The following is a 25,644-nucleotide window of genomic DNA, read 5'->3' on the forward strand; positions in this document are numbered from 1 at the left end:
ATTTGAAATAATGCGTGAAATAATTTCAGAAACTATATGGAGACCAAATGATTTGATAGTGGCAAGTAGAAAGATAATTCGTGATAGCCTTCAACAACAATTAATTATTTTACATAAAGAAATTTTTCAAATCGACTCTTACCATTGTGTTATCGACCAGCAGATACGCGACGACAGAATATCGACGTTGATATACCAGGATAGTCAGAAAAACAAAATCTTGTATTGTTTTAGTTCCTGTCAGTGTTGTTGAGAGCGCATTAACTTCTGACGGAGTCAGGGACAGAACTCCATGGACGCTAGGATACGCAATGACGATTCATTCATTACAAGTATTAACCATCTCTGATACAAATGTTTGGGTCGTCGATGATCGTATCGAATGGTCAAATTTAGTTTATCTCGCAGTCTCTCGAGTCAGAAGAATATCTCAGCTGAGGATAATTGACATAGACTTCATAGAAAATAATAATCAAACTGCCGGCAATGGCGATGATATAGTAAGGAAAAAAATAGTTATAAACAGTGTGACCTTAATAATAATAAGCGCGACTTTGATCTCAATGCTAAATTTATCATGACATTAAAACAACAACATAATAATCATTGTGCGAGATGTAACACAGTAATGTTGTGGCAATATTTTAAAAAATAATCCAAAAGAATTTACCGTAGACAGAATTAATAGTAATTTTGGTCATAAACACGAAAATGTGATACTGACCTCTCTTGAGTGTAATCGATGTCGAAGTGCTAGTTTACAAAAGTGAATGCGGTGGTAATTGTGTGTATTCAGGAATTACTTGTAACTGTTCACGCACAAATCCACGTTTAGGAGCAGTTGAATCTAATCTGAAGATTTCAGGTCTATCCGTAGATCTGACCACGTTAGAAATTTTATGTTTTGTAATACTCCAAATAGGATCTGTCTTTTTTTTACCACCATCAAATTCATAGGACTCATATAAATACCTGAAAGTAACATTACCTAATAATGGTTGTTTAGAAAAGCCATGTCGTTGTATTGGTATATGTTCTTTTGTAATCGCATTAATGGGTTTCATGGGAGTTGTTCGAGTAATTTCATTATTTAAAGCAGCTATCACACTTGGTAGTCTTGCAACCCATTCGTGGGATTTTATATCTTTCTGAATTATTTCCTTCGCATATTGATATCCAAATAACCGCTCAACAAATGTTCTATTAAATCCTCTGATTATGATGAATTGCAGTATGTCCTCGCCTAATTTTGACGTTGTGTTTTTTCATCAGAGATGGTACTGCACTAAGTAATTCCTTGCCAGGATCAACCTGTAATAGTTGTGGCCATCGCAAGGGTCCTCGTTGATAAATTCGTTCAAAAGCAGAAGAAATTTCAGTTGCTGTTTTAGCTGATAACGGCTCTGTTTCTTTAGATCTACTTGCAACGTCAACGACAGCCAAAGTGTATTTGTATGTTAATTGATGTCTTCCAATTGTAATAGTATCATGTGGTAAAAAATATCCGCTTGATGAACTCATTAGAAGTGCTGACATTAAAATGTGCTCGCTGAATTTGTTTAGGTGGTTGTAGATACATTTGCCATATTACCTGTCGTGCTAACCATTTTGCAGCAGCAGAACGTGTAACATTTGCTACATCAGCGAGTTTACTAATTGCTGCTCCACCCTTCCAACCCTTGGGCTATTATGAATTGATAACATTATTTCAATAATCGGTTGATTAATTACCGGCTCTAAATAATAATTTACCTTGCCAATCTTACCAACCAATTAGCTAATGATCACTGAAAGATTCGTGTTTATTATAGAATTTAATTCATGAATCTTCTTCACATCTGCAATATGTCGTTGTTGCAAATTTTTACTTTTATAAGCCACATCATGAATATGACATGCTTTATCAATAGCATTAATTGTATACTCTGCAGGTTTTGGTTGATCTCGCTCGTCAGGTCGGATACAAGTCGGATTCCAGGACCACAGTAATTATATCCAAGGTATTTAACCCATATAGTTCCTGGTAATTTTCCTAATGAAGTAGCGATATCACCACCAGACACTTTGTGTCCGGAGAAAAATTTATGCCAAATTATACTCATTGACAAGTAAGTTCACGCTGTTTATTTTGTATTATTTTTGTTAATCCACTTGTGGAGCTGGATGCTCTACATCGAACACAATATAAATTCATGTTATTCTTGTTATATTTGTATAACATGGATGTTATTGATTTCTCAGCGACACGAAAACAAGATCCAGTCAAACATATTTCAGCATTACCGAATTCCATCAGAATGATAATAATAGGTCCATCTGGATCGGAGAAAACACAATTACTGCTTAATCTAATTATTTGATGGCTCAAATGGGATAGAATTATACTTAGTAGCACCGTTAGTTGATGATCAGCGGTGTTATGACGTACTTAAAGATTTTAACGAGAATGCAAAATTGTTCAATGAAGATGGCGATGACATGATTAATTTTATCGCCGATATTGATTAAGCACCATCCATAGACGACCTTGATGGATTTATTAATAATCTCGTAATATACAATGATGTACTGCTAGACAAACAAACAAATCCAGCTCGGATATTTTCTCAAGGTAGGCATAAAAACACTGATGTGATTTATGTTACTCAGCGATATACACAAATAGATAAAGTGATCAGAGATAACTGTACTATTTTGGTTGTGTTTGATGGAGTCGATAAGCGAACTATTCATAAGACTTGGTGTAGTGGGGATATGAACATGATTAATTTCAAAAACTTCTTTTCAAAAGCACAATCTACTCCACACGGATTTCTAACAACAGATTTACATGATCCTCGATCGCGATATCGTAAAGGTCTTGATAAAATATTTGGACGAATAATTATAGCAGTGTGTGTGTGTGTGTTATTTTATCTGGCGTTAATAGCATTTTTGATGAGTTCCTTAGCAGGTTTGAATGTTAATGACCATTTTTTTCTCGATCGTCTCGGAACTAATCACATTTGAACAAGCAACAGTTCATAAAAACGTATTACTATTGCATCGAATCAGTTTTATGTCGTTTGCACAATTTTACGCCATTTGTAAAATTTGCAGCGATTGAAAACATAATGTCATTGCATTAATTCTTATGACTGGTATTTAGATACAAAACTTAATTTTTGGTTCTTTGGCTTTCACGCAGATATATTTATGCATTTTCAGTCCTGGGCTGGATCGGGGAGGTGTTGTGGGTTACGGATCACCTCACCCCGCAGCAAATACCCATAAAAACCCGTAAACATACACACAACTTAGGGTCACTTTTCACTTGAAATTTGACCAACGTTTTATTCTTAGGCAGGTTTGAGTAAATATACATATACATTTTAGCTTTGGTGCCCTTTTCGAAGGTAAACAAGGCCCTTTTAAAATTTTGGAAACCCCACCCCAACACTTCACTTTATCTGGCCCTGTCGTTCAACATCGTTCTACATCACAAATGTAAAGGGAGGCAACTGTGGTCCAAACTCACCAATATAGAGTTAAAAATCGTGCTTCGTAGTGTGACCGAAAGATTTTTAGCCGCAAAATTTGATTTTTCGTGACCATTTTATAAATAAACTATACCTTTTCAATTTATCAATATATATTTGAGATGGATTTTCTTTAACTATGCTTTTCAAAATTATTTCCAAATGTCGAAGGGTGTTTGGGCATGCGCATCCAGCTGCCGTCACCAATGCTTCCATAGAAACGTCATTTATCAACGTGACATTTCCCAGGAAATATTTTTGTGGAAAAGCACTTCGCTATATTCAATGGATTTCGTCTCCTTTTGAGAAGAAATGTCGCTTTGTAATGATCAAACGTGAGTATTGAACATTTTACTTTGCGATATACACGAAAAAACAAATATAATTCCTAAATCTGTAAATGTAATTCAGAGTTGGAGTTTGATTCACAACTCTCCAGGACCATCTATCGAAGTCGTGACGATACTGATAAATTACCGTGAAATTACGCGCTCCTGCGAACAATAGCAATGAACTATTTGATTAAAGAATCAATAAAATTAAAATTTCCAAGAACTTGTATACCTTTTAGCATTATATATAGACTAAAAAATATTTAATATATTTGAATCATTCGCAAAGTAATCCAAAAACGACGGGATGTGTGGTATTCCACGAATGAAAACGTTATATACAATCCTGTTTTCTTATAAACCAATATGGATTCGTAATAATTTATATTCAGTGAGGCACTTATTAAACTTGTATTGCAGTTTTCATTCATATATCTTTTTTTTTTTAAATGTTAAAAATCAAACACCAGCATGCCTTACCTAGTGAAATTAAGACATCCTATTACCACGTCATGCCTATTACCGTGGTATCTGAGCATTTTTGATAAATGCTGTCATCAGGTGTCACATCTGAATAACTCATATGGCAACATATACTTAAGAAGTTCACATAGCTGTCTAGTTCAATACGGGAAATAAATTCTTTGCTCAAAGGAAACAAAATAGTAGATTTCCCTTAAGTGTATATATTTAAGTGATCGAATCTCATTCATACCATATCCAGATCTAATTCAATTGTTTGTTTTCATTCATAAGAAAGTGTGCCAAGCACAATATACAAAAACCAGCTGCTTCATAATATTTATATAATACAAGCTGAATTGGTGACAGCACTTAAGCTCTTTGATAAACTTTTTTTTTAAAGTCTAACTTGAGGAGGGAGTATTAACTGTGTATTGTCTAAAGCATGCATTTTATTTCAATATGGCTTCTTAGATGAGTGGTATAAAGGCAAGTTAATGACTCTCACATCCCTTCAAATCCTGAAAGGTACCTTCTAGACATGGGGTATACAAAATTTACAGCTACAAATATACTATATAATTTAAGACTATATCATCAAACTTTTATTTAGTGGATCATCTATTACAACTTGGGCATACAAAGATCTTAATTAAATTGATCAATTTTGAAAATTTTAATTTAATATTGCCTTTACATGACATTTCCCACATTTTTTAAATTTGTTTTTACTGTGCTATGACACTACCAATGGTCACAGTATTTCTCAGTTCCCATGGTAATAGGATGCTATCTTAAGATCACCTCTTGTAAGAGGACACCTTGGAATACACAGAAGTTTGGTAGACCCATTGATTGGAGCTCAAAATCAGTGTGTGGGACCTTTGCCTCTCACATTGATTATTGATGCAGTAGGATTAAAAAAATGGTAAAGTATGTATATTGAAACTTTTTGGATATGTTCTCCAAGTAGTATGTGGTAATCTGACAAACTGGCTTAATAGGTATGCCATTATTGTACCAAAATATTATTTATAAATTTTTAATGTGCAAACTTCTGGAGAAATATTTCATTCTACTCCTATTTTCATCTTTTTCTTGCAAAAAAAAATAATCCCAAAAAGCTTCCTACATCTTTTCTACTTGCATAAGATTTATTGAAATTTGTGTAGAAGAGCATGGAATATAATGCTAAACAGTGTCCAAGACAGTTTTAGATTTGATGAAAAAAAATGTATTCATGGCTTTTAGTTAGCTATCAGCACTTGAATTGGGTATGAAATTAGGTATTATGGTAAGCTAATTGTTGGAATATATTTCACTTAAGCAGATATTACTTGAACAGCAATAAAAGAGTCAAATCATTGGTAAGTATGAAAACAAAATGAGAAAACGAAGCTCAAAAGTTTCAATCAAAGAGCACAGGAATTTGTTCTGAGTCTGCTAAAGTTGTATTTCCAATAATGAGAAAAGGTATGATTACTGGAAAATGTAAATGTATAATATTTGCACATAAATACACTGTAGATTTAAAGTAAGCTTTTAAAATATACAGGGAATGAGAAAGTGTCCACACACATACACAAGTAGAACATGTATTTTATTGGCACTCAGGAGGACTTGAATGATGATTCTTTATCATTTTTTATTTTATTGGTGACCTTCATTCTGCTGTGTTGATTTTATATCAGGAGTGACAAAGTATGTTAAGTTATTACTATACATTCAAATTTGAGTATGTATTTCCTTACATTGATTCTTGAGGATGTATTTCCACACATTGAAATTTGAGTATGTATTTCTTTACATTAAAGACTATTGAAATTTGAGTATTTACTTACTTTAAAGACTATTGAAATCTGAGTATGCGTTTCCTTACATTGAAATTTGAGTATGCATTTCCTTACATTTAAATTTGAGTATGCATTTCCTTACATTGAAATTTGATTATGCATTTTCTTACATTGAAATTTGAGCATGCATTTCCTCACATTAATGACTAATGAAATTTAAGTCTGTATTACTTTACAAGAAAAAATAATGTAATCTGAATTTGTATTTCCTTTTCAAAGTTTAGTGATGTTAAATTTAACTAAGCTGCATACCTAGTCAGGTAATTACACATAATTACAAATGTTGATAATCATGACCAATAATAAATGTTTTCTTCATGTATTTTTAAAGGTGTAACTCCCAGATCTACAAACTGTACATCTTTACAACCTCTCAGATTGAAAAAAGATACATCAAACAAGTTTAGACAAATTTGATTGTATTTTAAAATAATTGTGAAGATTGTTTATGTGAAGCTTCACTTTATGAGAAGAAACATTTTGAAATATCCTTATTGTCAATACATATTGTTATTTCCATTTATGAGCAAATATTGTACATGTCAGTAGTATCCAACCGCTTTCTTCTGGGGACAAAATAGTTCAGAGGTCATGGGCTGCAGATGAAAGAACAGTTTCCTGTCACTAGTTATTCATATTAATCAAAATGCATATTTTCAATGTGAAAATTACATATTTTTTATATTTTATATATTGGCCTATATAACCACAAGCTGAACAATGTGAAGGCCTGGGCCATGGGTTGGACATGCCTGGTTTATATTAATGCTTCATTTAAAACTTTCCCCATTTTCATAGGTTGCTCATTTGCTTTGTTTTTGAGATATGGAACATTTTTTTAAATAGAATATGATGAAGTGATTGAAACCCTTTGCTTCATTACATCTTAAGTTTACAGTACATATGTAATAGTATTTAGGTTGTAATGGTCACTTTCAATGTAAACCATATTTAAAATTGAATAATTAGGTCACACATTTGCCTATCAGATTGCATATATTGATTATTGTTGTTTGTTTCTCTTTAATAGGCATATCAACTCAAGAATTTACAATGCGTTTGGTAAGGTGTCTGGTTCATCACTAGTTAATAACAGTGGTAAGGCTTCCATCTTCTCATTCAGTATTTCTAAGTTGCATCATATATCAATCATGCCGCTTGTTCTCAGCTTATCCTTAACCCCATCTGTGGACTTGGTCCAACACAATTTAAGATCTATCCAGCAATTGATTTTCTAGATAGTTTCTCAGTAAGAAAGAGGTCCATTGAAAAATCCTGTGTATGATACTGTCATCATTTTAAAGGCAAGAAGAGTCTTAACTATTCAGTTTAATTAATCCTAATTGCCCAACAATTTTTAAAACTAAAAATCAAATATATATATATATATACATATACTCATACATATATATATATATATATATATATATATATATATATATATATATATATATATATATATATATATATATATATATATATATATATATATATTAGCGTTGTTGTTTTTCTTGCATAAAACATTTATAACTCATTTGTGACTTATATTGATATTCATTAAAGATATTGCAATGTTTTCTCAAAGTGAGTGTTTATTTAATGATGTGCCCTTTTTCCCTTTCATCAGATAAGAAGTTAGAGAAAATCCTTGACTTGGCTGTCAACACCCTAAGGAATCAAAGACCACACTCTGCCCCAGTGACTCTTGAGGGAGAGCATTTCTTTGAACCTGATGTATACAACTGTCTCTTGGATGTCTCACCACTCATCACCTGCAGAAAGTCTGAGGATAAGACATCGCAGGGAAACTATGCTTGCAAGCCTCTTTGCTCACATCTGATGTCATGTGACCTTTCCTCCAAGTCTGAGACTCAAGTTCATCAAGGTGTTGATGTTTACATTCCTCCTCTGTGCCTGGAACAAGAAGATCAAGAAATTGGTGATGTTCCTGATAAATACCTCCCAAATGCAGACTCTTGGCCCTCAGATGAAATCAGAGTTTCCTCCTCAACGGAATCTCTGAGCAGATTGCAAGCTCCAAGGCTGGCCTGGAAGTATCCTGAGTTGCGACTCAACTTGCCAAAAGACGAGGATGAGGATGAGGATGTCCACATCAGTCCATCAAGTTTCTTTAGCTCTCTAAGCATCAGTTCCAGTTCCAGTGACTGCTCCAGCATTTCCTGTGATAAACCATTTGATTACCCTTCAGCAGGACTGGAGGTAAATGATACATGGCTGTTTGATAGGATAGCATTCCATCCCTGCTTGTCTACTGTCATGGAGAGACAAACTACATCAACTGTTGTAGAAGAAATTGAGTCCACTGATGGTGAGAAATCAATTGCCAGCTTTGATATGACCTCTCCAGACTATGTGGCAAACGTAGTGAAGATAGTCCATGAAACCATCAGCCATTTCACACACACAAATAGAAGTCCCAATATTGCCAGCAGCTGCCTGACTAACAGAGCAGAGGCAACCAAAACTAAGGTGGAACTCTCCATCAGCAAAGAAGAGATTAATCAACTGGAAGCCAGCAAAATTCAAGTCATCCCCGTAGTCAGTACTCTGCAGAACAGCCAAGGAGGAGCCACCTTCAGCAGACATGATTTTGAAACCATAATTGAACACACTGATGATGCAGAAGTTAATGTTCTGCTTGAAATGACTTCAGGTTTTGAAGAGGGTGGAAAGATTAAGGTTGATTTTGCCAAAAATCTAGAGGATATCTTGATGATAGCCTGCAGCAAAAACCAGGTTGAAATAGAAAATACCATCAACACATTCAATTTATTAGTTGGTACTGAAAACCTGGTTATGGAGCCCAACAAAGAGATCACCTGTGTACTATCTACACCTAAAGAACAGATGGAGAATGAATACAATCTGATGCAGATCAAAAAGCCAATCCACTCAGTTCAGCAGAATGCTGTGGTCAATGACAAGAAAAGAGATGGAAAAATACTAACCTCAGGAAGTGTGGTCAGGAGATCAGTGAGTGATGTGCGGGTTAGTAAACAAGGGATTGTAAGAGAACATGTCATGAAGGCCACCAGTCAGATTGAGATTAGCAGTCTGGTAGCAACCAAAGATCAATTTTTTGGGGTAAAAAGAAAAGAGAGAAGCTTAAAAGAAACAGAAGACCCAATGCCTCATCAGGTACAGAAAAATCAACCAGAGGCTAGCAGTCAGCTTGAAATGGCCAAAAGTTGCGAAGATGTTTCCACATTTGAGTTGGATGAAAAGCAAGTTGAAAAAGAAAAAAGCAGGAAGCAAATTTATAAGCTGGAGGTTGACAAAAGTCAGGTTGATCTGGAAAAAAGTGATGTCAAGATCGGCTTCTCAGCTAGTGACACAGGTGACATGTGGATGGAAAAGAGCACTGAACAAATCAATCTGCCAGCCAGTATTGAAAACAAAGTCTGTGAAGCAGCTAGTAAGGAGAGTGTCAGCACAACTTCCATCTCTGAAAGCCATGTTGGCCTGTTAGGCACAACAATCTCCTTGTCTCCACGGAAGAAGGTTACTGACCAGGATCAACACAATGAAAACAAAGTAGTGGGCTCCCAAGGTCAAGTTTTTACAGTAACTATTGATTCCACCTTACATTGGATTTTCAAGACACCCAGTGAAATGCAGGTTGACAAACCAGTGCCTTTGTCATGGCAGAATATTGTTGCCATCAACAATGTCAGTACAGTGAATATCAAGGAAGATCAGTATGCCATTGTTGCTAGCTACCAACAAACAGGAGTCTCCAAAGAACCAGCTAGTAGGTGCAAGAGCCAGTTACCAGTCAGAAAAAGGACAACTGCCACAGAATGCAAGAGCCAGTTACCAGTCAGAAAAAGGACAACTGCCACAGAATGCAAGAAGCAAACTAGAAGACCAGTGGTTACCAAAAGTCAAGTCATCCAAGCCAGCATCAGGAAGCAATTCATCAAGAGTTCTACTTCAGAAGGCATGATTATTTCTTCATCCAATAGAAAAGAGGTTAAAAATATGAAATCTTGCATACCAATGGCTAACAGAGATTGTATTGTCAAGAGAGTTAGCTACAAGGAGATAGTAGAGAGCCCAGTTCCAAATCATCAGATGGTTGAAGCAGCTAGAGATATAGAAATAAATCTTGTGACATCAACAGATGAGCTTCAGGAATCCACTCATGACCTGAATGGTGTTTTGAAGAATATTAATGACAGGTATTTCTTACGAAGTAATAATAATAATAATAATAATAATAATAGTAGTAGTAGTTCTTGCAGTAGTAATAGTAGTAGTAGTAGTAGTAGTAGTGTTGACAGTAATAATATTTTTCTTCATGTCTGCTTAAATTAAAATGAATACAAAAACCTATAGTAAATTTGGAATTTGATGTACATTGTGAAGGAATATCACAATTATAATTTATGGTGTTTAGCCTTTTAAAATAACTTTTGACACTATGCCTGATATGGAATGTTATTTTAGTAAACAGCCATTGAGTGTACTGCATCCTGACAACTGTCATTGTAAAATTTACTGTCAACTTTAAGTGTCTGGTTTTATTTAATTGATGTATATGCATACTTCATGAGGTGATATGTTTTTCTTGTACTAAAGTCAGTCAATCCATGTACACTTGATTCTGTTTGAAAATAAAATCCCTTCATGTACATGCTGTAAAGTAGTCTTACTCAGAAATTGTCTCTGAGAAAGTTACTGATCAATTGTAAATGTTCCATTCTCAACTCTAAAACATGGAGAAGTTAATTAAGCAAGACTTATCAAAGAAAAAGACAAGGTTATTACAACAGTTTTTTTATTACTTTTTCATTCTTCTTAGCAATAGGAAACCAACCCCTGAGGGTGTGGTTACAGCTGTCTACATCAGAAGCACCAAAATCAACCTAGATGAATCCACTTGCAAGAGTCCAAAGCCAAAAGAGACCTCTCCCCGATTTAAGAGCCCTAGTGGTCTTGAAGAACTTTCTGTCAAACCACAGATGTATGTATCTACCATCTATACTTGAGTATGAGTCAAGTTCAACTGCAGACAGCACATACCTTGATATGCCATTGTATAATGCACTGATAGATCAGGGTTCATGTTGTCTGTTCTATTGATTACTTCTGACAAATTGCACATACACAGATCTTCTGGTGTATTTTGCAATGGCTGATCTGGGTCCTAGCAGTTGTACTTTAATTTACTTCAAGACCATCATATATAGTAAATTTTTAATTGTACATCTACATCAGTGTTATATGAAACTTAATTAGCCATATTTGATAATTAGTTGACATTTACTTGGTCTTTGTTATGAACAAATGGGGAAATGTTCTAGGGACAAATGTTTCTGGTTATTTACTCTAGAGCAGGCTGGCTATTGTGGTGACCACAGGACCAGTTCTATCCAGATGGGTGAAAACAGTGTAGCTCTGACTTTATTCACCATTAACTGATATTAGAATACCAAACAAATTCACAGAAACTGCTTTAGTTTTCAATAATTTATTTAAATGTGGGACTATGTTTGTTACTTTAACATTTAAAGATAAAAGTGATTTATTTGTTTTTACTAGAAACCAGTAGACAAAACATTATGGATATAGCAGATTTGTGCTCCTTTAAATGGATTTGCAGTACTTTTGTGTTTTGTGATGGTTGCAATGCATAAGAGGGAAAAAATAATATTAATGTCATTATATCTGTTTAAGTGACCATAGTTGTAGTTCCAACTCCTTTTTTTCACAGTGTTGCTGATAAAAAGTCTGATCTTTCTCCCAATGCAAGTCCTTCCACTACCAATGTATCCAGTATGATGAAGACTGCACCATATTTTGGTCAAAATCATCCATATGAGATACCAAAGGAATCTCAGGGGGAAGAGATATCTGTACAGAATAGGTACACATGACTTTGCTTCACTTATTTTTTTCATGGATACATTCAAAATACTTTATAATCACTGGTCTAGATTTTATGAAAAAGTGGAAATATTAATAAAATTGTAACAGATCATGTTACTATCAAACATTTGTTATCAAAGATTATAACTATGTTCATATACCTATCTCTAACCACTGTAATTTATCTAGGCATGCAATTTGGTGTGTAAAGCAAGAGATGATGATTGTCAAACATTTGTTTCTTCTCTTCAAGAATCAACTGTATCAAAACTCTCAAGCTGCAGCCTCATAAATCTGATGTGACTACAGTTGGAATGCCACCTGAAAATCTCATTGCTGCAGAAGAAGAAGAAGAAGCATGTGACACTCCAAAAATGAGTGTCCCCATCATGCCAGCTGACGATACTGTAGAACCCAGCAAGAGGTAAAGAGCCAACAGACACAATGCTTAGAAATTTATTTTTACACAGAATAAGTAAGCTACAACAAGGCCCATATTTGTTAAGATCTGGCTCAGGATTTAAATTTGACTTTAATTTTGACTTTTTGCTCCGTTTTACAAAGGCAATTTGAAAGAATTCAGCATTATACACTGTTATCAAAAGCTCTGAAAAAGAGAAATAAGAACCCATCTGAAACTATTTCTGCAGAGCCCACCTTGCCAAACTCAACACACAGATGACTTTATTGTCCATGTGCAATTGTTCATTGGGAATAATTGTCAATAAAGAGGTCTTTAGACTAAAATTGTTCACTTGCTTTTCAATAAATTGCCTTTATTTCAAGATGCCTGACCTTTGAAAGATTGTTAACATTACCCAAGAGGTTACAACAACCATCATGTGTATGAAAAAGCCACTGTGCATTACATCATTGCTTTTTGTTGTTGTTGATTCACATCACAAACAAGATTCCTTTTTTTCAAAACCTACGGACATTTATTTCATGAAACAACCAACAGCATAAAATTTTTATTTGTTTTGGTTCTATTAGTAAAATATTAATACCATGATTTCATTGCAGGTAATATTGAATCTTCTTCTCATCCTTAAGGGATTCTCTAAATGCCAATTCTGGAATATTAAGTTCACTGTAACAAACTCTGGAACTCACTTCTCCATGATGATTTGTGTCTTAATCAAAGCTTTTTATTCCCCAAGCACTCATTTCATTTGGTCGTTATCTTGGGCCACATTTGTGAATGAGTAAGCTAAAAATGAAGGTAGTTCAATTATATTACTTACATAATAATACTTATAACAGGGTTTGATTAATCATTTGTACTGAGAATATTATTCACAAAGAAAGTTTAATGGTATACATGCCTTCTTATTAAAATTGTTTGATACATGCCTGACCCAATGTTGTAAGTGGGTTTTGAGTTATCTGTGCATGAATTATCAAGGGAATGGTGTATAAGCTGTTCATCCTTGTCATGAGGTACCAATAAATATCACTGCATTCTTTCCAGCAATGAGCTAAAGTCTCCCACTCCATCTGCCCAAAGTCCTCATGCAGAGCAGATTGCAAAGAAAAAGATAGAAGATCCTGTTTCTCCAGTTAACTACTTTAATCTGGCAGCAGAGAGGTAAATCTCGTTTAGCTGATATCTACATCAAATACAGCTAGATGATTTTATTTTTTAATTGATGTTTCTTATTGACCCTTTGTAGGTTCGTGATCAGTCATATTGATCAAGGTGTAATAACATTGGCCCTTAGCACAACTAGAGGCCTATTCGACCTGACACAGTCCACTTCCACTAAGGAACATTAACAACATTAGCAGATATAAAAAACCATCTGTTTATGGTTGTTTGTATTAATTCACATTGTACAATGTCACAATATCAATTATCAACCCTATACCACTCCTGTGACCTAGTGGATAGAGCGTCCATCTTGGAAGCGGGAGGTTGTGGGTTCAATCCCCGGCCGAGTCATACCAAAGACTTACAAAAATTATACTGACAGCTGCCTTGCTTGGCACTCAGCATGACGAGGTTAGTGTCAGGACTGGTCAGCCTGGTGTCAAGATAATGTGACTAGGTGGGACATCATGCTACATGTCTGCGGCATGATGTCCCATTGCTGGACATCACTATAAACTGCCACATTGCAAACATCGTAGAGATATGACTGAAAATTTTTTAAAGTTAGGTTAAAAATCCTAATCACACACACACACACACACACACACACAAAATTATCAACATTTTTTATGGCCACTACCTAATCTAAAGACAGGACATGGTTATTAATGAGAATTAACTGAGCTGTCATTTTCTTCCTGATTGTAGACAACAACAGATCTCAGAATAGGCATCTAATTGGTCATTTAAGTATTTCATTATTTTGATATTACTTGATTGGTCAATTATGTACTTCATTATTTTAATATTAATCTGGACCTGATTGGTCAGTTATATACTTTATTTTTTGGATATTAGCATGATTGGTCAGTTATGTTCTTCATTATTAGGATATTAACATGATTGGTCAGTTATGTACTTCATTGTTTGGATATTGATTGGATTAGTCAGTTTTGTACTTCATCATTTGGATATTAATCTGATTGGTCAGTTATTTATTTCATTGTTTAGATATTAACCTGATTGGTCAGTTATGTACTTCATTATTAGGATATTAACATGATTGGTCAGGTATGTACTTCATTATTTGGATATTGATCGGATTGGTCAGTTATGTACTTCATTATTTGGATATTGATCTGATTGGTCAGTTATGTACTTCATTGTTTGGATATTAGCCTGACTGGTCAGTTATTTACTTCATTATTTGGATATTGATCTGATTGGTCAGTTATGTACTTCATTATTTGGATATTAGCATGATTGATCAGTTATGTACTTCATTGTTTGGATATTAACCTGATTGGGCACAGTTATTTATTTCATTGTTTAGATATTAACCTGATTGGTCAGTTATGTGCTTCATTATTTGGATATTAACCTGATATGGCCTTTTTACGATTGTAACCACCTGGTTTAAAAATCTTGTCTTAAACATGACATAAATTGTGTAATGTTAGTATATTGAAAACAGCCCATATTATAGCACAATAAAGTATGTAATGCTAGTATATTGAAAACAGCACAGATCATACCATGACAAAAAGCAAGCTTTATATAGGACCTTACAGGACTCAGACCAATGTGACATTTTCTCTAGATACCAATGTTAACTTCAGAGAAAATAAAACTATTTTGAACTGTTGATGATTGAAGTTACCACACTTTCTGAATAATCAGAGCGGGGTTCTTTGGGTGATTTATTTCTCATTAGATAAATGCCCTTAGTGGGATACTGGTAAAAGTTTCCTTAATCAACATCTTGGCACTGGGGAGGTACAGGAACATCAGTATTATTTTAGTGCACAGTCATGCAGAATCTGCGTAGAAGTAGTTACATACCGTAAAAGCCTTGGAAAAAGATGAATTCCCCATTGATATTACAGCAAAGGCCCAATTTAAAGTATAGCATTCAATGCTTCCCCACTTTGGGACTGGTTTATTGCTCAAACAAATATTGGTTTGAATCCTATTTGGGGTGTTATAGTTTCCAGTTTAAGATAGTACTGGTCCTTAACCCCATAAAAGATCCAGTATAGAGCACTGTTACAGCATATAGTTTGTATTGCCATCTATTCTATTCTATTCTGTTGTATTCTGTTCTGTTGTATTCATTTCTATTATATTCTGTTGTATTCTGTTCTATTCTGTTGTATTCTATTCTATTCTGTTGTATTCTATTCTATTCATTTCTATTCTATTCCAGCCTGAATGAGCAGCTGGAGAGTTTTGCTGAGGATGATGATTTGGGTGGGGATGTAGAAAGCCTCCATTCTCTGTACAGTGAATTGATGGCAGACAAGGCATTTGCTGAGGAGCGTAATGAGAATCTGCAGTCCTCATTCAATAAAGAGTGTGCGATGCTCCAACAGATCAGAAAACAGAAGGCCATTATGGAAGAACAGGTGAGTCAAAGAAACAGCTCTGGAATGAACAAATCTCTTATGCAGGGCTAAAAAATGCACATAAGGATACTTCTTCCTTTAACGTTTTTGTATCAGATTCTAAGCATAAGTCATGAGCATGGTTTGAAGAGTATTGGACATGTGCAGTTTGAGTGCTACTGCAGTATCATAACCTTGTTATAGCCATGCAGTAAGTCAGGGAGACCATATCCCACGAAAGGTAAGATGATTGCAACCTCTTCTACTTTTCATAAATCTTCATTTCAAGGTAACAATGCTATGTTTCTTTTCTTTCCTTTCTTTCCTTGAAAATATTTCCTAGATAAAAGGCCATTTTCAGTTATAAGCCTATTCTACTGTTATAAATTCTGTGCACATTTTAAATTTATGATGCTTCATCAAAGTTTGGCATAATTTATCCATTGACAATTAGATCATTCCACACATTCAAACAAATGAATTAGGTTAGCCTGGTTTACTATTATATATTTACAGCTTAAAGGTGTGAAGGAGCAAGATGCCAGCTCTGAAAACATTGAGGATTTTATCAACTTGGATGAGCAGCTACAGTCACTGAAATGGCTTGAGGAGCATCAGCACAACTTCATATCTGTCCTTCAGAGAGAAATTGAAAATGAGGCTAATCTCTGGGCTAAACTGGAAGAAAATGCGAAAAAGAAATCTGCTGCCAAACCAAAAATTGAGCCACGCATGACAGCCAATGCTCTTCGTTTGAAATTTAAAAATAGTTAGTATTACCAGTCTGCTTGGTTACTTAATGCCATGTTAGAAATCCATGTATAAATAATAATAGCTATTGATCAATTAGGAAATTAAGATGTCTTAAAAGTCAAATAAAAATATAGCAATCTTTTCTTTGTCTCATACTTTTCTATATTTTATAATCTAGAAAGTATCAATAGCAGAGTTTTAGTTTTTTGGCCGATATATTCCTGAAAATAATTTGCATATTAAAGCGGTGGGATCTTAACCCTATGTGCAACAAATTACAGGTAATATGACATCTTACATGAGGTGGGTGAAAATTGTAAATTTTGATATCATTACCATGAAAATTTCCTTAAATAAACCCGACTGTAATATGCTTTCCTCTGCAGACAGGACAAATATTTTGGTCTCAATAAGGCTGTTATGATACTTGCTGCCTCAAAACAATGAACAATTCTGCAGACTGGACATGTATTTTGGTGTCAGTACAACTTCTAATACTAATCAGAATTCTGATAAACTGGCAACCTCTGCAAACCAGACATGTATTTTGTTCTGAAGAAGACTGTTCCAGTACTAATCAGACCTTCATATACTGTCAATTTATAAACAATGGCCTCCATGGAAGATTTACTGCGTGATAAATTGCAATTATTCTGTTCCATTTCTTGTTTCCAGCTTTACACAAGATGGAACAGGTTCATGAAGTGAACAATGCAGCAATCAAAAGCATTCTGGCCAGGATGACAATGCTGTCAGCTGAAGACAAGCAGGAGATTCAAGCAATGATGGCAACACCCCAGCCTCCAAAAGAGTCCAAACCCAAACAAGACAAGTCTGGTGTTAAGACTCATAAAAGGCAACAGGTAGGGTGCCACACCATCATTTGTACAGCTCCTTATAAGTAATCAAAAATAATCTTTATCATAAAATTTAAAACTGGTTCAATGATACTAGATGTTTCAAAATGATTACATTTTTGGCAGGTGTGATCCCAGTGCCATAAAACATCCATTTCTAAGAGATACCTTAGAAGCTCACTTTCTGTGAACAGATCTGGTATAAATTTGGTAACATAAAACATAACAGTCCAGTCTTACCCTCAGCTTGCAACATTGTTATAGAAAGCTTCAGCTTTGTCTGGATCTGGTTTTAAGCCTTTGTAAGTCAACATTCCCAGGATTTAAGTTAATACAATCGGATATTTGTCATTATTCAGCTTGACATTGGTCTTGGCTTTCTATCGCTCTCCAATATCTGATGAAGACTATTGTTAGGCTGTTCTAGAGTTTCAGCCCAGACCAGACTGCCATCTTCTGTACATTCAGTTCTCTCTCTGGAACACTTGGGGTGCAAATGAAATCCCTACTGGGAGGCATCTCAAATTGAATAACCCTAAAGGTGTATTAAATGTACAGAGATTGCTGCACAGTTCATCCATACCTGCCACATTCCCAGACTGTGTTTGGGGCTTTTGAAGACTCAGATAGTGTTTTTAGGTGACAAAGGCATCAGTGCACATGACCCAAAAAAGTGAGGTTGTCCAATTGAGAACAAGTTATCTTTTCTTATATACATATAGAAAATTACTGGAATTCAGATTTCATTAAAAAAAGAAAATGACATATATTTTCTTTGAAGCATTTAATACATTTAAAAACAAAAAACTTAGTGTTATCCATTACCATCACAATACACTCATATGTGCCAACTCTTGCTTATTAATAGACACACAGACATTAAATAAATAAACTATTCTGAGTTTTTGTCTTCAAAATTCATTTGTCAGGGGAATGTGTTTTTTTAATCAGATTCTGACCTTGCTGATCACAATAGTTCAGTGGTGATGATGGTGGTATTGGGGGTGTTGAAGGTAATGCAAATGTCATTTGTGTTCATCTTTGGACTACTTAGAGATTTGATGTTGCTGTGGTTCAGACTTCCCTGAAGATCTTCTTGAATTTTTCTGAGCATTGAAAATGTTGCATGTTCATTGCTGTGAGGGAGTGTCAAATATGCTGGGTGGTGTTGCTATGTCAATAGATGCTGTATACTCCAGAATGACTGATGTTAATATGGTGTTTGCAGTGTGTTCAAACAATTAATTTTTCGTTTTGACAGGCTTTGCTTGCTATAAAGATAGCATATCCTTTATTGAATCATGGCTGCAGTTTGACATTTTACCTTCAAAACTGAATCCCACTTCTACATTATTCTATCAAAACTGAATCCCACTTCTACATTATTCTATCAAAACTGAATCCCACTTCTACATTATTGTATCAAAAATGAATCCCACTTCTACATTATTGTATCAAAAATGAATCCCACTTCTACATTATTGTATCAAACTGAATCCCATTTCTACATTATTCTATCAAAACTGAATCCCATTTCTACATTATTCTATCAAAACTCTGAATCCCACTTTTACATTATTCTATCAAAACTGAATCCCACTTCTACATTATTCTATCAAAACTGAATCCCACTTTTACATTACTCTATCAAAACTGAATCCCATTTCTACATTATTCTATCAAAACTGAATCCCACTTCTACATTATTCTATCAAAACTGAATCCCACTTTTGCATTATTCTATCAAAACTGAATCCCATTTCTACATTATTCTATCAAAACTGAATCCCACTTCTACATTATTCTATCAAAACTGAATCCCACTTTTGCATTATTCTATCAAAACTGAATCCCATTTCTACATTATTCTATCAAAACTGAATCCCACTTCTACATTATTCTGTCAAAACTGAATCCCACTTTTACATTATTCTATCAAAACTGAATTCCACTTCTACATTATTCTATCAAAACTGAATCCCACTTCTACATTATTCTATCAAAACTGAATCCCACTTCCACATTATTCTCTCAAAACTGAATCCCACTTCCACATTATTCTCTCAAAACTGAATCCCACTTCCACATTATTCTCTCAAAACTGAATCCCACTTCCACATTATTCTATCAAAATAATTGTGTTTTGTATGTTATATCTGGAGTGAAGTAAGAGTTCAAAGAAATTTAGCTACTTATCACAAACTTGCAAACGATATTTAATAATGATGGCTTAAACATTCTTATGCAAGGCATTAAAGTTTAATAACTTTTGTTCTTTAACACACATCTCTTTGATTTAAATATAACTTCAAAATAAATGAGTTGCTCTTTTTACCTATGTGACTCTCACACAGCAGTATTCAGATAGATTTAACATGGCAAAATGGTAGCTATTCTCAGCCAATTAAGTAATCTGGGAAATGGTGTTTGCTTATGCATGGCCAGTCCTTACCTTTCAGTTGCCTCTTTGAAAATCTGTTGTATAAACTGCCCCAAGTATAATTTTACATGGGAACTACAGATTACATGCTTAGTGGTGGTCAAAATTTAATTGATCTCTTTCACCATTTCTTTTGAGTTTTTTATTTTCTTCTAAGATTACTGAAAATTGTTTTTCAAAAAATGCTTGTGTCAGGGGCTGTATGAGTAAAACATTGTGTTTTATCCATGACACATTCTCTTATTGCAGGTATAGTTCACTCAGCTCACTTTGCCCAAATCTACTTCCAGCATAAAAGTGCATTTGGCAGACATTCCTTAACAGCCTTAGTGATTTGAATGAGGTAGTGCTAATGTTTGATTGCACAGTTGTGATGTTGGGGACAAACAAACTGGAATCCATTAAGATCCTACAAGTTGTTTTGATTTTCTGATTCATGAAGGTCACCAGCTCTTTAATGCAACTATGGCTGCTTCTTTTCCCACCTATAACCCTTTAAATAACCTTCTAGGCATTATATTGTGCTATGGTATTTGTCTTGAAACAAGTTTTTTCTTAACAGTGAGTGAATCTGTCCTTATCTTGTGTTGCCACGATTAATTGATCGTCCATGTAAACAGATGTGATCCTTCCAGCGTTTGTTTCAACAACCATGATGATTCACATAGAGCCACTCTCCCCCAGAGATTGTTTCAATCACAATGTGGATTCACATAGAGTTACTCTATCCTAGAGTTTGTTTCAATCACCATGTGGATTTGCTTAGAGCCACTTGTCCCCAGAGTTTGTTTCAATTACCATGTGGATTTGCTTAGAGTCACTTGTCCCAAGAGTTTGTTTCTATCACCTTGTGGATTTGCTTAGAGTCACTTGTCCCAAGAGTTTGTTTCAATCACCTTGTGGATCTGCTTATAGTCACTTGTCCCCAGAGTTTGTTTCAATCACCATGTGGATTTGCTTAGAGTCACTTGTCCCCAGAGTTTGTTTCAATCACCTTGTGGATTTGCTTAGAGTCACTTGTTCCCAGAGTTTGTTTCAGTCACTTTGTGGATTTGCTTAGAATCACTTGTCCCCAGACTTTGTTTCAATCACTATGTGGATTTGCTTAGAGTCACTTGTCCCCAGACTTTGTTTCAATCACCATGTGGATTTGCTTAGAGTCACTTGTCCCCAGAGTTTGTTCCAATCACCATGCGGATTTGCTTTAAGCCAGATCCATGTTTTACTTTAAGTCTTGTACTTTGTTCAAAAGCTTTCCACCTCGATGCAATGAAGTCAGTCACATGTTTGCAAAGTGGTTTCTTAGTTGCATTTGTTGAAGTCAGTCCCATGTTTGTAAAGTGGTTTCTCAGTTGCATTTGTGGAAGGTATTTTCTTCAGCAAAGGGTTAATTAGGGACAAGTTGGTATCCATAATGCTGACATAGCATGTGGTCTGACTGGTTTCTCATGCTTTGCCAATGCACTTTTAATTTACTACCCTTGCTTGTTTAAACAATTTAATAGCTTTCTGCATTATGACATCTGAATCTCATATTAACATGGCTATTTCCATTTCATTGCTAATGCCAAAAACCAAGTGATCTCTGATTAAACTGTTACACAGCTTGCCAAACTCATATGTTGATAGTTTGTTCCATAATTCAGTCACATATTGATCCATCATTTCATCTTAGCCTTTATTTCTCGTCAAAATACATTTGTTTATATGTAGCATTCTTGCATGGATTACAATACACTTAGAATTTCTCCACAGAAATTTGTAATTATATTTTTTTTATCCTCCTCTTTATCAAATTTAAAACTGTTGTACACATCTATGCATCATGGTTGCTAACATGCAATAATGTTTAAGTTTGTACTTTATAATCTTCCTCAGCAATTCCAGATGCTGTTAAATATAATTTAAAACTTTGAGGCCATTTTCTCCAGCTCTCAGAAAAATTTGCTTCAAGTTTCAGTGAAGAAAGTGACTTTTCATAAGTGTCCATTCACATCTGATACCATGACAGATGACAAGCAAAATTGGCTGGCTGTCATACTGGTTTATTTAGGACTGGGAGACAGAGTACAGGCACATGTCAAAACCACAGCTAGATAATACCATATTGTTCCTGATAAAGGCTAATAGCAATGTCATTACAGATATTCTACCAAAAGCAATTGTTCAAATAGTCTAGTCATAGATACTCCACCAAAAGCAATGTTCAAATAGCCTAGTCATAGATACTCCACCAAATGCAATGTTCAAATAGTCTAGTCATAGATACTCCACCAAATGCAATGTTCAAATAGTCTAGTCATAGATACTCCACCAAATGCAATGTTCAGATAGCCTAGTCATGGATACTCCACCAAAAGCAATGTTCAAATAGCCTAGTCATTCATACTAAACCAAATGCAATGTTCAAATAGTCTAGTCATAGGTGCTCCACCAAATACAATGTTCAGTTAGCCTAGGCATAAATACTTCACCAAATGCAATGTTCAAATAGCCTAGTCATAGATACTCCACCAAAAGCAATGTTCAAAAATACCTAATAGAAACACTGTTTCTGTTTCTTACTTAGTTCCCGGCCTTGATTCAGAAATCACTGAGACAAGTAAACAGCTTTTTATTTTTATTTTATTATCGGAGTAAAATGATTGGTTTTTATCAATGTTATACTAGGAGTATGTTATTTTTTATATGTAAACAGCCTCTATTTTGCAATTTTGGGTTTTCCAAAATTGTGCAGTAGTCAGGTTTTATACCGATGTCTATAGAGATATTTCTCAGTTGGGCTTTTTTCTTTACACTGGAAAGTGTCTGTTGTGGCAGTGTGGAGTTATATGTTAATTTTTATTCAGATTATTTGGATTCTAACAGATTAATTCTTTTTCCTGGAAATATTTGAGTGCTCATACAGAATTCTTGGACAAAGACATTTATTTAAATTTTAATCAGAATTCAAACACTGGAATATTGTTTTTTGTAGTTCACAAAGGACTGTAAACATCAGCTTTATACTGACTACAGTATACATCATCACCTTCCATTTTGGATTTTTTGTGGGGCTCGAACTTGAATTCATTAGAATATTTCATTACGAGGACTTCTAAAATTTAATTCGTGGATTATTCTTGGATTATTTTTGGATTTGTTTCTTAAAACCGTAAGTTTTTATTTGTTCATTTTTACAGTGTTTTTCTAGGGAAATACATTATTTGTTAAAGTTTTCAAAGCTTGTTGTTTTCACTCTTTCTTCTGTTATTGTTTATTAGAGCCTAAACACATAACAATAATACACCTCAGAAGGATGAATAGTTGTATATAATACGCCTCAGAAAGATAAATATCTATGCATGAGACACCTCAGAAAGATGAATATCTATACATGAGACACCTCAGAAAGATGAATATCTATACATGAGACACCTCAGAAAGAAGAATATCTACACATGAGACACCTCAGAAAGATGAATATCTTTACATGAGACACCTCAGAAAGATGAATATCTACACATGAGACACCTCAGAAAGATGAATATCTATACATGAGACACCTCAGAAAGATGAATATGGGGCAATCCATTAAGTATGTACCCAGGGAGGGGGTAACCCAAATGCATACACTTGCATATTGAGGGGTCTACTGATAATGTATGTACACATAGAAAACGTGTTGTGTATGTGTGTGTGTGTGTGAAACCTTGATAATAATTTGTCTAACATGTAACCTGTTCGACTGAGTTCAGTAGGCGTTTGAAGTTAGCAGACACTAGACAAACTGTTTAAAGTTATGCAGCTTATTCCTTTGATGCAGTCAGACATTCAACATTGGTGGACTATCTGTTTTATTAAACACATTAATATTATTAATCCTTTATGGTTTCTGCATTGATTAAATGTAGGCCATTGTATAGAATTGGGGGGGGGGCATCAAGTGTACGTATGCAGGTGGGTGTATGTAAAAAAGTATGCATCTGTACAAGGGGGGAGGGATCAAGCTTTGCCAGATTTGTGCATACATATTAAATGGATGGCCCCTATCTATACATCAGACACCTCAGAAAGATGTATCTAAGATACTTCAGAAAGAATAATAGTGGTATAAAAGCATGTCAGAAAGATGGATAGTGGTATAAAAACACCTCATTAAGATGAATGGCTGTACATAAAACACCTCATTAAGATGAATGGCTGTACATAAAACACCTCATTAAGATGAATGGCTGTACATAAAACACCTCATTAAGATGAATGGCTGTACATAAAACACCTCATTAAGATGAATGGCTGTACATAAAACACCTCATTTAGATGAATGGCTGTACATAAAACACCTCATTAAGATGAATGGCTGTACATAAAACACCTCATTAAGATGAATGGCTGTACATAAAACACCTCATTAAGATGAATGGCTGTACATAAAACACCTCATTAAGATGAATGGCTGTACCTAAAACACCTCATTAAGATGAATGGCTGTATATAAAACACCTCAGAAAGATAAATAGATGTATGTAAAACATCTCAAAGTGCTGAATATATTCCATTTTATCATTTATTTTTCAACATTTTTATGTACTTGTCAATCACTGGACATAAATGTACTTAACAATTTATACTGCTATGATTACTGTCAGATTTCGTCTGTAATTGTAACACAATTTTTAAACAACATATATTTATGTAAACACATGTCATCATAAAACAGTTTTATAAACCAGTGAGATCTGCCATCAGATGAAAGTGTCAACATTCATGTACACGTACCAGCTAGTGAATTATAAAAACGTTATGTGAAAACATTTTTGTTTAATAACTTAACTCAGAGAAATAAAAAATATCCTTTCATGAACGTCCTGCTTCTCTTCATGATATTCTTTGTAGATCCATATCTAAAGAGATATTTTTGTCTTTTTCTGAGGTGAATTTTTAGCCATTTTTACAAGAGTCAGATTTTGGTATGAACTCAAGAGGTTTACATCAATCTGTATTCAGTTAGTCAACATGCAGATATAAAATGATAGCTAATAGATAAATCAAAATTATTTAGTCCAAAACAAAAACATTTTTTTCATGGTTTAGTTGCACTCAACCAGTAACCCATGATTCTAAAGTACCAATTATGAATGAGGTGTGCTAATTATGCCTTTGTTACCTGGCATCTTTGATAGGCCTTTGTTAATTATCAATTATGTGTTTATTATGTCTTTGTGGCCTGGCATCTTTGATTGACCATTGTTAATTACTAATTATGAATGAGGCGTGTTTATCATGTCTTTGCTGCTTGGCATCTTTGATAGACCTTTGTTAATTAATAATTATATATGAGGTGTGTTTATCATGCCATTGTTACCATGTATCTTTGATTGGCCTTTGTTAATTGCTAATTGGGAATGAGGTGTGTTTATCATGCCATTGTTACCTGGCATCTTTGATTGACCATTGTTAATTACTAATTATAAATGAGGTGTGTTTATTACCTGGCACCATTGATGGTCCTTTGTTAATTACCAATTATGAATGAGGTGTGTTTATAATGCCTTTGTTACCTGGATTCTTTAGTAGACC

This window comes from Sinohyriopsis cumingii, chromosome 15 (genome assembly GCF_028554795.1).
Source record: "Sinohyriopsis cumingii isolate HCF-2022 chromosome 15, ASM2855479v2, whole genome shotgun sequence".
In the NCBI taxonomy this organism is placed as follows: Eukaryota; Metazoa; Mollusca; class Bivalvia; order Unionida; family Unionidae; genus Sinohyriopsis; species Sinohyriopsis cumingii.